This window comes from Molossus molossus, unplaced genomic scaffold, assembly GCF_014108415.1.
Source record: "Molossus molossus isolate mMolMol1 unplaced genomic scaffold, mMolMol1.p scaffold_m16_p_10, whole genome shotgun sequence".
Taxonomy (NCBI): Eukaryota; Metazoa; Chordata; class Mammalia; order Chiroptera; family Molossidae; genus Molossus; species Molossus molossus.
In genome coordinates, this window is record NW_023425345.1 from 22202263 (window position 1) to 22216911 (window position 14649).

A 14649-nucleotide genomic window follows, 5' to 3' on the forward strand; every position below is an offset into this window, starting at 1 on the left:
ATGTTCTTATTCTCTACCCCTTACAGAGTAATCCCCGCCCAAAGACAGAAGATGCCACACCAGAGAATCTACCTCCACTTTTCCTCCTGGAGTCATAGTATTTCTCTGAAGATTCTTATATATTTCTTCCTCTAGCCTATTAAACTTTTCTAAATCTACTTTACTTTCTATCACATAAAATAGCATGAAAGCAAAAACATCTGAAATATTTAAATTGTTCAAAAAAGACTGCATACTCAGATTACAGCTTGATAGCTACATTTCACATTTAGATATTAGTCTTTTGTCCTCTGGCTAAACATATGATACTGTATTTTATTTAAATTATACATATATAAAATTACATTATATTTACAATGTGCCAGGCATTGAGCTTAGCACTCTGCATGGGTGATCACATTTAATTCTTCTAGAAGTCCCATAAGGCACTGTTATTATAACTATTTTACAGATACGGAAACTCTGACTAAGAGATATTGACTATGTCTAAGTTCACATTGATAATAAGTAGCAAAGTCAGGATTTAAATGAACAAATCCAAATGACTCTAAATACCCAACTCTTAATTTCTATCTATTCCATTGTCCAGAGCTGTCAGAATTAACTCTTAAACTTAAAGAAAGTGAAAGCCTATAGAGCCTTTTCTTTCTCCCCATCCTTCCAATATCCAGGAACACGACCCCCTTTGAAACCTTAACTCAACCCCCCCCCCCCCACACACACACACACAAATAGATAATTTGGCATCAAATGTTTCTTTTCTGAAACTTTTTTTTATCTTCATCCGAGGACATTTTTTTTTTTTTCATTTTTCGTTCAGATAGAGTGGGAAGGAGAGCGAGGAAGAAAGAGAGAGAGAGAGAGAAACATCACTGTGAAAGGGACACATCGAGTGGTTGCCACCCGCACGACCCAACCAGGGCCGGGGACAAACTGAAACTGAGGTACGTGCCCTTAGCGGGAACCGAACCCAGGTCTCTGGACCGCAGGCCGATGCTCTAACCACTGAGCAAAACAGGCCAGGGCAGTTTCTCTTTTCTCAAACTTTTTGACATTTTCTATGTATGTATATGAAATTTGGGGGGCAGGGGTAAAAAGGTAAAAGTAATAAAAATGAAAAAGCTAAGGAAGGATTAGACTCTTTTTCTGGAAATTTAGAAAAATTAAGACATCAAAGTTACAACTAAACTACAGAACAACCATCACTCAAAACTGCCTGAAATCAAGCTGAATGGAAGTCCTACAACTACAAAATTAAAGTAGCAGCCACATCCAGACTAGTAGGAGGGGTGGAGACCCGAGGGCCGGTGATGAGATGGGCTGGTCCCACACCCACATGTGGTGGATAAAAATCAGGATACCTCGGCTGAGAAGGTCCTTCCTGAGGACTGAGGGGTCCCTGTCCCACACCAGGTGCCCCGCTCAGGGTTCCAGTGCCAGGAAGAGAAGTCCCCATAACTTTGGGCTGGAAAAACCAGCAGGAACTGAAGCTCAGGGAAGCTGAAGTGGCTGGAGCACCAGGCAGCTCCTTAAAGGTCCCACGCACGAACTTATCGGACTCACTTCCTCTAAGCTTGTAGGGGAGGCAGCACGAGGGGCACCAGAGACATACAGGGAAGAACTGAGCTGTTTGGCACTGGAGCGAGGGCTGGAGAGGGGGCTTTCTCTGAGACAAACGTGCTGTCAGAGGCTTTTGTTCCTTTGGTGAGCCCTTCCCTGGGGCAGCAGACGGTCACTATATCTGGGACTCCAGCAACCTGGCTCACACTGGTAGCCCCGCCCTGGTGACTCCCTAAGGCCCCGCCCCGCCCCACCCAACTTTCAGGCCCATCCAAGCTGCTGCCACTTGCTTAACCATAGGATTGGCCTGTCTTGGATCCTGCTTCAGGTTTTTCCTAAATTCTTTCAAACGAGCAGCATCTGGTCTCAGCTAGCCCCATACCGCTCATTAAGTAATACACAGAAACAAACACAGGGAGGCAGCCAAAATGAGGAGACAAAGAAACAGGTCCCAAATGAAAGAACAGAACAAAACCCCAAGAAAAGAACTAAGCGAAATGGAGATAAGCAACCTAACACATGCTAAGTTCAAAATACTGCTTATAAGGATACTCAGTGAACTCAGTGAGAACCTCAGTGAACTTAGTGAGGGCCTCAAGAGCATAAAAAAGGACCAGTCAGAAATTATCGATGCACAGTCAGAAATGAAGGAGGCATTAACTGAAATAAAGAAAAATTTACACAGATTCAATAGTAGAGTACGTAAATCCAAGAAGCAAACCATCGATTTGGAATTTAAGGAAGCAAAAAATGCCCAATCAGAACAGCAAAAAAAAAAAAAAAAAAGAATCCAAAAAAATGAGGAGAGTGTAAGGAGCCTCTGGGACAACTTCAAGGGTGCCAACATTTGCATCTTGGGGGTGCCAGAAGGAGAAGAGCGAGAACAAGAAATCGAAAACCTGTTTGAAACAATAATGGCAGAAAACTTTCCTAACTTGGTGAAGGAAACAGACATACAAGTCCAGGAAGCACAGAGAGTCCCAAACAAGATGAACCCCAAGAGGCCCACACCAAGACACATCATCATCAAAATGCAACAGGTTCAAGACAAAGAGAGAATCTTAAAAGCAGCAAGAGAAAGGCAGCTAGTTACCTACAAGGGAGTTCCCATAAGGCTATCAGCTGATTTCTCAAAAGAAACTTTGCTGGCCAGAAGGGAGTGGCAAGAAATATTCAGAGTGATGAAAAGCAAGACCCTACAACCAAGATTACTCTATCCTGCAAAGCTGTCATTTAGAATCGATGGCCATATAAAGAGTTTCCCAGACCGGAAAAAGTTAAAGGAGTTCATCACCACCAAACCGTTATTATATGAAATGATGAAGAGTCTTTTTGAAGAAAAAGATAAAATATATGAACAAACAAAATGGCAATGAATACATATCTATCAACAATGGAATCTACAAACAAAATAAACAGGTGGAACAGGAACATTCTCATAGATACAGAGAACATTTTGTTGGTTGCCAAATGGGAGGGGGGTTTGGGGGATTGGTGAAAAAGGTGAAGAGATTAAGAAGTACAAATTCATTGCTAGACTGACAAACCTCAAAGGGAAAGGGGTTGGGGGGGTGGTGGGAAGAAATAACCCAAAGAACTTATATGCATAACCACTGGACACAGACAGTAGTGTAGGAAAAGGCAGGAGGAGGGGGTCAATGGGGGAAAAATGTGGAACATCTGTAATACATTCTATATTCAACAATAAAGATTTTTTTAATTAAATTAAATTTAAATTTAAATAAAGAAAAATTAAAAGTTCAAGAAATTATTTGATATATACAGGATAGTACTGCAGCATTATTTGTAACTATAAAAAAATGGAAACGGAGAGGACCTAAATAGACACCTCACCAAACAGGACATACAAATGGCCAAGAGACATACGAAAAAAAGCTCAATGTCACTAATCATCAGACAACTGACATAGACAATGTCACTAATCATTAAAACAACTATGAGGTATCACTTCACACCTGTCAGAATGGCCGCCATCAACAAATCATCAAACAACAAGTGTTGGCGAGGGTGTGGAGAAAAGGGGACACTAGTACACTGCTGGTGGGAATGCAGACTGGTGCAGCCACTATGGAAAACACAATGATGTTACCTCAAAAAGTTGAAAATTGAATTGCCATTTGATCCAGTGATTTCACTTCTAGGGATATACCCTAAGAAGAATGAAACACCAATCAGAAAGAATAAGTGCCCCTCTGTTCATAGCAACACTATTTACAATAGCCTAGATCTGGAAACAACCCAAGTGACCATCAGTAGATGAGTGGATAAAAAAAAGCTGTGGTACATATACACAATGGAGTACTATGCAGCTGTAAGAAAGAAAGATTTTTTATCATTTGAGATGACATGGAGGGACCTGGAGAGTATTGTGCTAAGTGAAACAAGCCAAGCAGAGAAAGACAAATACCACATGGTCTCACTTATTTGTAGAATATAATGAACTAAATAAACTGATGAACAAAAGTGATCCAGAGACATAGAGGTAGGGTACAGACTGATAAACCTCAGAAAAAAGGGTTTTGAGGGGGAAGAGATAAACCACAGAACTTATATGCATGTATGCATAACCAATGGACCTAGACAACAAAGTTGGGGATGGGGTGGGGGGATGAGGAGGAGGGTGTCAATGGGGGGAAAAGGAGAAACATCTGTAACAAAAACAAAGAATAAATAAATAAATACATAAATAAATTAAAATAAAATAAAATAATGGAAACAGGTCCTGGATGGATAGCTCAATTGGTTAGAGTGTTTTCCCAATGCACCAATGTTGCAGGTTCAATCCACGGTCAGGGCATATACAAGAATTAACCAATGAGCCCTGGCTGGTTTGGCTCAGCGGTTAAAGCATTGACCCACGAACCAGAGAGCCCTGGGTTTGGTTCCCGCTAGGGGCACGCACCTCAGTTACAGTTTGTCCACGGCCCCCGTTGAGGTCCCCTGGCCCCCGTTGAGGTCGTGTGTGTGTGTGTGTGTGTGTGGCAACCACTTGACGTGTGTCTCTCATATCAATGTTTCTCTCTCTCTCCCTCCCGCTCTATCTGAAGATAAATGTAAATTTAAAAAAAAAAAAAGAATCAACCAATGAAGCCATAAATAACAATGAATCAATGTTTCTCTCTCTCCCTCTTTCTCCCTCTTCCTTCCTCTCTCTCTCTCTCTCTCTCTCTAAAATCTATAAATAAATAAATAATTTTTTAAAGAATCAGTAGAGAAGGATCCACCCTTCTGTATAATGGAACATATAATAAAATTCTTCATGAGTGTTAATTGACCTTGAGCAAAGTACTTCTTCATAATATTGGTGACTAATATAGCACAATACACATTTTGGAAGCATTAAAGATCTGTGTATTATATGAAACATAGTATAGTGGATAACATTCATGTATTCAAATCTCTGCTTAGCACTCAGTAACTGAGAACTTAAGTCATTAAACTGCTCAGTTACTCAGTGTCTCATGGTAAAATGGGGATAATAATAGTTCCTACTTTATAGTGTTGTGGGGGGATCATGCGACTTCATGCATGTAATTCATTTAAATAAGTGTATAAGGAAAGAAGAACCTAGAGATTGAAAGAGTCTTAAAACATATATTAAGCCTGGCCAGTGTGGCTCACTAGTTGAGCATCGACCCATGCACCAAGAGGTTGCCAGTTCAATTCCTGGTTAGGGCACATGCCCAGGTTGTGGGCCCAATCCCCAGTGGGAGGCATGCAGGAGGCAGCCAATCAATGTTCTCTCTCATTGAGGTTTATTTCTCCCTCTCTCTCTCTATCTCTCTCCTTTCCTCTCTTTCTAAAATCAATAAAGAAAAAATATTAAAAACAAACAAACATGTATTAACCAAATGCAATATATATGGATCAGAAACATATCCATCAAATACAATAAGTGGACATTTTTGGGAAATCCTGATTTGAACAAAACAACTGGAACAAATATTATGAAGCACTTGGTTGAATTTCAGACCTGACTGTGGTGATATCAAGAATTATTGTTAGCCCTGGCAGATTTGGCACAGTGGTTAGAGCATCGGCCTACGGACCAGAGAGTCCAGGGGGGCCTGTGGACCAGAAAGTCCAGGGTTTTGTTCCCGCTAAGGGCACGCACCTTGATTGCAGCTTGTCCCCGGCCCTGGTTGGGGTCATGTGGGTAGCAACCAGTCCATGTGTCTCTCTCACATCGATGTTTCTCTCTCTCTCTCCCTCCCACTCTATCTGAAGATAAATGCAAAAGCATCCTCAGGTGAGGATTAAAAAAAAAAGAATTATTGTTATATTTTAGATGTGCTCATGAAATGTTGTTAGTTTTTAAGAATCTTTATCTTTTAAAAATATATATGGAAGTATTTAGTCATGAAATTCCTGAAGTTTGCTTCAAATTAATCAAGTGATGGGGAAGAAAGGCATAGATGATAAAAGATTGGTCCATTGTTGCTTATTACAACACGTTTTTTTGTTTGGTTTGGTTTTGAATACTATTCTCTCGACTTCTGTATGTGTCTGAAGTTTTACTAAATAAATTGTTTTTGTTGTTTTTTTTTTTGTTTTGTTTTTTATCCTCATTCGAGGACATTTTTCCATTTTTTGTACAGACAGAGTGGGAGGGAGAGAGAGGAAGAGGGAGAGAGGGAAACATCGACGTGAAAGGGACACATCGAGTGGCTGCCACCTGCACGACCAACCAAGGCCGGGGACAAACTGCAACCGAGGTACATGCCCTTAGCGGGAACCGAACCCGGGTCTCTCAGGACCGCAGGCGGACGCTCTAACCGCTGAGCCAAACCGGCCAGGGCTAAATAAATTGTTTTTAAAAGTGCTGGAACACAGTAAGGGCAATGTAAATCTTTGCTATTATTATATGCTTTGTATTTATAATATTATCTAATGTTTGTTTACACCTTTCAGATTACATCATGTTTTCATTTACTCTTCATCTTCTGTTTTTTCACACTAAATCTAGAAGGTAGGTATTATTATCCTCATTTTACAAATTAGAAGACTGAGCCAGAGACAAGACTGCAAGCCCAGGAAATAGAACACCTCCACTCTGCCAGCTACATGGGACTGGTGGTAAAAGGATAGGAGGTACTCTCAGCACTGGCACAAGGTCCTTGCTTCCTTAATGGTTGTAGTCATATCTAGTAAAGAGAGAATAAACGGAATACACATTTAGAGAGTTATCAGGCAAAATTTGAGATTACATTTGCACGTCAGAAAACCCCTAGCTGCTACTTTAAAAGGCCATCTCAGAATAGAACACAGCAGAAGGGATTAAATTCTAAGGGAAAAGTTCTCTCCAGGTGTCTGTATTTCCTTTACATTAACTGTGTATTATTTTAAGTTTTATTAATTTAACTTTATATCCTCTACCTAACCTGTTTATTCTTGTTAAAAACAAAACTAAAACTAAGGCAGGGGGAGAGAGATGAGAAACCGTGGGAAGCGAGGTTGAGAAGCAGGAGGATGTCACGCCAGTTGTTTTGAGGCCCAGCCACCTAACAGTTCTGTTCCACCTTAAGAAGCGTTAGCCGCTCCCGTAGCCGAGCTGACACTCAGCTCCTCCCACTCCCGTGTCAGCTCCGACCCGGGAACGTGGGGAAGGAAGGAGAGACGCACTGAATGGAAAGATTGGCGCCAGGCGCTGCAGTCTCTCCTTCCCCCGACTCTACCCGCACGGGGAGGAGTGTGTAAAGCACCGGGCACTGGGGTTTGGTTCTTTCCCCGAGGACTCAGGGTAGGGATGTGCTCTACTAAACTGGGGAGGAGGGGGGATGTGAGGGGTAGGGCTCATCTTAGGGGGGGTCGAACGGAGTCACAACTGGGGTGTTTGAGATACACAGTATGTAGTGATCGCTAGTAAAAAATCATAAGTTCACGAGGGCCGGACGCACCTTTCCAAACCATTTCCAAAAGAGGGGCAAGACTTCCATTCTCCGCCCCAATTCCTCTTCTTCATTTTAATTGATTGGGTTTAAGGTAGGCTGGGCCCAAGTTTGCTTGTTGATTGGCTATCTCAGTAATCCATCAAGATGACGCAACTTGGGGGTGGCTATTTGGGGAGGAAATGAAGATTATTTTGGTACCTCCTACCCCAACTACCGATTGGTTGAGATTCGCAGTGATGTGAAACGAAGCATGAAAATGTCCACTAGAAAGAAGAGCCTCTTGGCCGTTCTCGCTGGGATGTCAAGGGTGGGACTGGGAAGAACCAGCCCGACCGTGTTGTTGTGGGGAAGGACCAAACTGATTGAAACCCGGAAATGAGTTTCAAAGGGAACTGAAGGGAGAAAGGGGAAAATCTGCGGCACTTTGGTTGCCCTCAAAGAAGGTCATTTCCTGCATGGGATCGATAGTTTCCTGTTTACTCAACGAAGTCTGCGTGTACCCTTACTTTCTGGAATATACGTGAAAATTTAAATTCGTATGAGCCTTTGGTCCCTGACTTGCCATTTACTTAGGTTACTTAAAAGAATGAATGACAGAGGAAAGGAAAAGCACGTGGGGTTCAACCCTGCCTTGAGGGAAGGATAGGGAAACAGGCTCTCATGTGGAAAGTTAAGGATGGCCCTGGATTGCAGTATCCAAGCTGGTGGGTTCCTAAAGACACCATAAAATAATTGGCGAGGTTGGGTGGAAGTGAAGAGAACTGTAAAGATTTGTCTGAAGGAAGGGCATTAATCATATACAAATACCTTGTGTAGAGAGTGTTTTTTATTCATCGTTCTGTCTCTGGTGCCTGGCAGTGTCAGATACACAGTAGGTGACTGGAACCAAACCAAAATGAGAAGACGTTTACAAACAATGCTGGACAAATTCTAAACATGCCAGACCTTTCCTATGCCAATTTTATGATCCTCGAAAAATGTTTTACACTCACCACCTGAGTTAATCCAGCCATCAATTGAGATATAGAGATGCTTCCCAGACCCACCTGGGAATCTACTGCCTGTGAAAATGCTACCATTGTCTCCTTAATACCCCGAGGCCTTTAAAATTGAAAGCAGATTTCCTGTCAACCTGCCTTCCTATAAAGATTGAAAAGATAGATGGTATTAGATGAAAAGATATCTTCTGCATGCAGTGGATGGAAAATAAAGTCTTTAACCTACAATCTGAGATTCACAGCCAGGAAGGACTTACTATTTGAGTGTTGAGAGATACTATCTACACTGTAAATTATGGAATTATTTGCTTCCCAGCACAAATGTGCACTATTTTTCTGAGTCCAGATTTTTTCTTTTTTGTTTATTTATTGATCTTAGAGAAAGAGGAAGGGAGAGACAGAGAGAAATATCGATTTGTTGTTCCACTTATTTATGCATTCATTAGTTGATTGATTCTTTTTTTCTTCTTCTTCCTTGCAGTGGTTCTCAACCTTCCTAATGCTGCGACCCTTTAATACAGTTCCTCATGTTGTATGTGGGCGTATCTGCATGTGGGTGGACCCACCTGGAGACAGACAGAGGAGCTGTTTCTCGGTTCCTAAGACCCTCGGAAATATGTGTTTTCCAATGGTCTTAGGTGACCCCTGTGAAAGGGTCATTCGACCTCCAAAGGAGTGGCGACCCACAGGTTGAGAACCGCTGCTTTATTGATTTTTAGAGAGAGAGGAAGTGAGAGGGAGAGATAGAAACATGGATGAGAGAACATCGATTGACCGCCTCCTGCATGCTTCTCACTGGGGATCAGGCCCACAACCTGGGCATGTGTCCGGATCGGGAATCGAATTGGCGACCTCTTGGTGCAAGGGTCGACTGCTGAGCCACACTGGCGGGACCATTAGTTGATTTTTTTTTTTTTTAATCCTCCCCGGAGGACCTTTTTCCATTTTGTGTTCAGATAGAGTGGGAGGGAGAGAGAGGAAGAGAGAGAAACATCGATATGAAAGGGACAAATCGAGTGGCAACCACCCGCACTACCACGGCTGGGACCAACGCAACCAGGGTACACGCCCTTAGCGGAACCAAACCCTGATTTCTCTGGACAGCAGGACAACGCTTTAATCGACGCTTTAACCGCTGAGCCAAACTGGCCAGTGCTGTTTTTGACTTTTATAAAAATAAAATCATTCAATATGCTCCTTTTTTTCCTCCAATAAAAGAAAGTTTATTCAGAAAGTTATAAAGGTATAAATAAGCCAGCTGGACTGCATAGGCTCAGGAAATAAGTTACAGAAGCTAAAGAAGGGCCCTTGGAGCCAGAGGGAAAGGCAAAGGTAAGGTGTCTGGGGGATGGGGGTAATAAAAGGTGGTCAGGAAAGTCTTGGGTGTGCTCCCCAGACGGAGCATGCACAATATGTTCTTTTGCACCTGGTTTCTTCCACTCAGTCTTATGAAATTCATCCATATAGTCGCATGTTGCTGTACTACATTCACTCTCATTGTCTTTTATTCCATTGTATGAATATACCACAATATACTTATCCATTCATCTCTTAATGAACATCTGGATTGTTTCCAGTTTGGAGCTATTATGAATACTGCTGAGATGAACATTCTAATGCCCATTTTTCGAGTTATATGTGTATGTATTTCTATTGAGTATATACATACAAATGGAATTGTTGAGTCATAGGGTAGGAATATGTTATGTTTTATAAATATTGCTAGTTTTCCAAAGCGATTGCACCAATTTATCCATTTACACTCCCATTAACAGTATATGAGAGTTCGGGATGCTCCAAGTCCCCTCCAGCGTTTGACATTCTTTTGCCTCCTTCATTTTATCCCTTCTGGTGGGCATCCAGTGGACTCTCATGTGGTTTTAATTAGGAGTTTCCTGACGACCAATTCAGTTGCACACCTCTTCATGTGTGTATTGTTCACTGGGATATTCTCTTTTGAGAAGTGCGGTGTAGACTTTTCTAAAAAAGTCACTGTTGACTCAACCCTTTACTGAAGGCCAAGCTCTCATGGCGGGGGCACCAAACAATTAGGTTCAGAGAACAATCCCTTCAAAACACCTTTGTGTCTGTCGGGGCCCTCCCCTCCCCTGGACAGCACCCAGGAGGCTGCAGAGGGCGACCTCCTAAGCCCCAAACTGAGGAGGTGGAGGGAAAAGCATTGGGTTCTGCATCACAATAGAGCTACTGGGTCCAAGGACTACCAGGAATTCCCCCCTGGCCTTCTCAGCCCCGACCCGGCCCACCCGGCCGCGACACCTGGGTCACTACCTCGGGGAGGCGGGAGTGGAGGTTGGGGGAGAAACGACGGGGGGAGCGGGTATCTCTTAAAGCAGAAATGCCAACACCCTCTCAACAGCGACGCTCAGGATGGTGGGGCCCAGAACTGTTTCCCCACAAAGGTTTCCTCGCTCCTTCGCCCGAAGATGCCCGTGGGGGCGCCGCGGGGGCCGGAAGGAGGCGGCCGCAGTGGTCAGTTCGCTGTGCGGGCGAGAAGCCGGGCGGGGGCCGCGGGGCCGGGACTCGCGAGCCGCACCCTCGCTGCGACCCCAGGGGGCGCGTGCGTCTCGCTGACGAAGGGCGCCGGACAAGCCGAGTCACGTTTCTCCACCGGGTCAACGGACCATTCGAAACGGAATCCTTGGCATTTCGGAGCAGCGCGGGGCTAACGGCTGCTCAGGGGGCCGGCTGAAGCGCGGTGGCGCTGTCACTGCCAGTCCCGGGAGCGGTGGCCTGGAACCAGCGCAGAGGTGTGGGTGGCCCCGGAGTTGGGCGGTTGGGTGGAGTCGCAGGGCCCAGCCCTAGTGGCCTGTCCGGGTGGTGGGTGCGCTGCGCTGCCCCAGTGGCCGGCAGGCGGGAGGACGAGCGTCGGAGCTGGGCTCCGGTAGAGGTGGGTGGTGATGAGTGTCGGGCTGAGCCCAGGGAGAGGGGCCCTGCGGCCCTGGAGAAGCTAGCAAGTAGCCTCGGGGTGTTAGAGAGAATCTCGATTTCCTGCGCACCTCCGGCGACCAAAGCCCTGCCCGTGGTGCTGGGAACCCCACAGGGAACAGGTGGACAATACCCTATCTTCCCGGAGCTCACTAGGGAAAGGACAGACAAGAAAATGTATGGATATATAATAAAATGCCAGACGATAAATCTTAAGAAGGAAATATAAAGTAGGGAACGGGGAGGAGACCGGTATATTAAATTGCGGGAAAGCAAAGAAGTGAGTCTGAGAAGTCCTTTCTGAGGAAGAATCTTTTTACCAGGGAGACCTGAAGGAAGTGAGGGAGCCGTAGATGAATGATCCAGGCAGAGGGAACTGGACTAAGGAAGAGGGAACTGTGTTGGTCTTGAAAGATGTCTACCAGGAGTTTAAGTGCGATGCAGGTGAGATTAGATTTGTAGGTTTTTGCAAGATGGAAATTGGAGTCTTCTTAGAAAGTTAGGATTCATTCCTTCACTCGATGCTGGATTCATTCAGTTCTTTATTCCTGAAGTGTGAGAGAAAGAGAGAGTAAGCCCAAGTGCTTACTTACTTTGGCAAAATATTGTTATTAATTTTGTCCCCATTTAATATTTGACTAAATTTAGAATTTCTATTGGTTTTTATGAAAATTTTATCAGAGTTAATTTTACAAATAACCAAGTAGCATCTCACTTTTAAATGTTTGAATTCTTTTTTTTTTTAAATTTTTTTTCTTTATTGATTTTAGAGAGAGGAAGTGAGAGGGAGAGAGAGATAGAAACATCAATGAGAGAGAACATCAACTGGCTGCCTCCTGCACACCCCCCACTGGGGATTTGGCCCACAACCTGAGCATGTGCCCTGACTGGGAATCAAACTGGTGACCTCTTGGTGCATGGATCAATGCTCAACCACTGAGCCACACCAGCCAGTCAGTAGCACCTCACTTTTATTTATTTATTTTGTTTGTTTGTTTGTTTTGGTTAGAGCAACAGGAGAAAGGCACAATGTTGAATAAGATGCTACAGAATAGACTCTGTGCCATTGAGTGATAGCTGCCACTGGCACAGTCCCAGGGCAAGGATGCAATCAAGGGTTTTCTTTCAACACCAGCTACCAAATCCTGGTCCCACTGCCTGGGGGAGGACCTGTGACAGTGCTAGAGCATCTCACTTTAAGAAAAATTTTTTTTTCTTTATCCTCACCCAAGGACATTTTTCCATTTTATTGTTCAGATAGAGTGGGAGGGAGGGGGAGAGAGAGAGAGAGAGAGAAACATCCACATGAAGGGACACATAGAGTGGACGTGAAGGGACACATCGAGTGGCTGCCACCCACACGACCAACCAGGGCCGGGGACAAACTGCAACCGAGTCATGCGCCCTTAGCGGGAACCGAACCCGGGTCTCTCTGGACCGCAGGCTGATGCTCTAACCGCTGAGCCAAACTGGCCAGGGCGAGCATCTCACTTTTAAAAGAAAAGTATATTTATTTCAGTTCAAATAGTTGTGGAGGTTTTTTGTTTTGTTTTTGGCTTTTGATTTGTTTGCTTTTTTCCAAATGATGACCTAGAAGACAAGAAGTAGCAGAGGAAAAGAGAGAGGTGAAACTGGGAATGGGAAGGTTATAGAGAGAAAGGAAAAGGAAAAAGTAATAAGGAGGCTGTGGAATAGTAAAAGGAATGGTCTATCCTAATTCTCCTCCTCCAGATAAACTCAGGAATTGATTCTGGTGCTTCAACATAGAGCAGTATCTCAGCTGATCCTCAAAACTGTCCACCCAAACCAGGAGAGCTGGTAGAGGAGGAAACAAACTCAGACTTGATAAATGGTTAAGCAAAATCACGATTCCCCACTTTACTCCAGCTCATGGAAGCAGTATAGGCTAAGGTGAAACTATGAGGAGGGGACTTATTTCAAAAATTTTAAATTTTATATGACAAAATAAGCCACATTAAATTGCAGAATTTTGTAACAACAGGATCACCTAATCTTGTCCCTGCTTATTTTGCTAATGGGGACACTGTGCTAGTTGTTGACAGAGCAATGACTCAGTGCAGAGGTTCTGTTTTCAACATATTCAGCTCTTTCCCTCGTCTTTCCCCAGAACCTTAAGTTGATAAAATTATTTGCACTGGCTACTGAACAAATGGAAAGAGCTTTGTCAAGGACCCCAGAACTGAGTTCATCTAAGACAACATCAGAGTTACATGAGGTTTTACTTTCTTTCACAAGTATTTATTGGTGTGCCCATTGGTTAGGGGCCTAAGTCACAGCCTCTTAAGGAGCTTAAGTAGAGTAAATAAATAACTAGCCAATTACAATTTACAGACAGCAGTACCTTGAAGAGGAATTGGAGGGAGAGTCAATTCTTAGTATAGCAGAGAGATGGAGAGCAACAAGCACGATGTGAGTATTAAGAGCGTATGTCAGATTGAAATCAAATTTTGTCATGGTTATATTAATAATCATAATACATATCATCTCCCTAAACTTTTGTCTTGATAACATATGACATGCATACATAAGTGGTGGTGGGAGAGACTATTGTAGCCAACAGACTATGTACCTTCCCACACTTCTATTCACATTTAATTAGTATTTGCCATTTGTGGCGTTTTGTGCTTTATTATCAAGAATGATAAGAATGACAAAACACCCATGTTCAGCATTGTAACTGCAAACAGGCCTCAGTTAAAGTATACACAAGTGATCTTGAGGGAATCTCTTTGAAAAGGGCCATGGCATATAAGTGTGAAGAGTAATATCAAGTGATATATGAATATGTACAATAATAAGAGCTATTCTTATAGAGCAGAGTCTAGAGTGTGGGTCATATAACCTGCAAAACATTGTGATGAATATCCACAGAAAGATATTTTTAAGTAATATATGAGCTTTTGGAATGACATAGGGGTAGGGTAGACATCATCTGGTAGCTAAATCATGTATTGCCTAAAGTCAAAGGTTTACCAACATGATCACACAGAGACAGACATTAAATAAGCTTGTTCTTTGAGAATTAACTGGTATCTTGAGTGACTAGCATCTCATATTGGCATATAGAAGATGTTAAATAATAGGAATTTATTATTATTTACATACATTAGTTTGTGAGGCAGATATTTGAAATCAAGGTGTAAGATCTTGAGATAAGTTATTAAGATTACACAACTAGTGAGTGCTAGAACTGCCCTATGACCAATGTTTTT

At 43.1% G+C, this 14649-nt stretch overlaps 1 non-coding gene across 1 annotated transcript; it reads right to left on the reverse strand.

Moving 5' to 3' along the window:
• Window positions 1-12472: 12472 nt before the first annotated feature.
• LOC118624868 lies at window positions 12473-12601 on the reverse strand. The gene has a single exon (XR_004958530.1). It is a non-coding gene; the product is annotated as a small nucleolar RNA SNORA30/SNORA37 family (small nucleolar RNA).
• Window positions 12602-14649: the final 2048 nt, after the last annotated feature.